The sequence below is a fragment of the Chiloscyllium plagiosum genome, chromosome 31, assembly GCF_004010195.1.
Source record: "Chiloscyllium plagiosum isolate BGI_BamShark_2017 chromosome 31, ASM401019v2, whole genome shotgun sequence".
Taxonomy (NCBI): Eukaryota; Metazoa; Chordata; class Chondrichthyes; order Orectolobiformes; family Hemiscylliidae; genus Chiloscyllium; species Chiloscyllium plagiosum.
In genome coordinates, this window is record NC_057740.1 from 3,860,808 (window position 1) to 3,861,371 (window position 564).

The window sequence follows — 564 nt, forward strand, 5'->3', positions numbered from 1 at the left end:
GGGGTCTCTCTCTCACACGCAGTGACGGGGTCTCTCTCTCTCTCTCTCCCTCACACGCAGTGATGGGGTCTCTCTCTCTCTCATGCACACGCAGTGACGGGGTCTCTCTCTCTCCCTCACACGCAGTGATGGGGTCTCTCTCTCTCTCTCTCCCTCACACGCAGTGACGGGGTCTCTCTCTCTCTCATGCACACGCAGTGATGGGGTCTCTCTCTCTCCCTCACACGCAGTGACGGGGTCTCTCTCTCTCTCATGCACACGCAGTGATGGGGTCTCTCTCTCTCTCTCATGCACACGCAGTGACGGGGTCTCTCTCTCTCTCTCCCTCACACGCAGTGACGGGGTCTCTCTCTCTCTCTCATGCACACGCAGTGACGGGGTCTCTCTCTCTCATGCACACGCAGTGACGGGGTCTCTCTCTCTCACGCACACGCAGTGACGGGGTCTCTCTCTCTCTCTCATGCACACGCAGTGACGGGGTCTCTCTCTCTCTCTCATGCACACGCAGTGACGGGGTCTCTCTCTCTCTCTCATGCACACGCAGTGACGGGGTCTCTCTCTCTC

The 564-nt window shown here is 59.2% G+C and overlaps 1 protein-coding gene across 4 annotated transcripts in view; it reads right to left on the minus strand.

The window, feature by feature from the left end:
• The window catches only part of wdr55 (WD repeat domain 55), a 60,647-nt gene that overhangs the window by 1,721 nt on the left and 58,362 nt on the right, over window positions 1-564 (minus strand). The gene's annotated exons all lie outside the window — the stretch shown is intronic.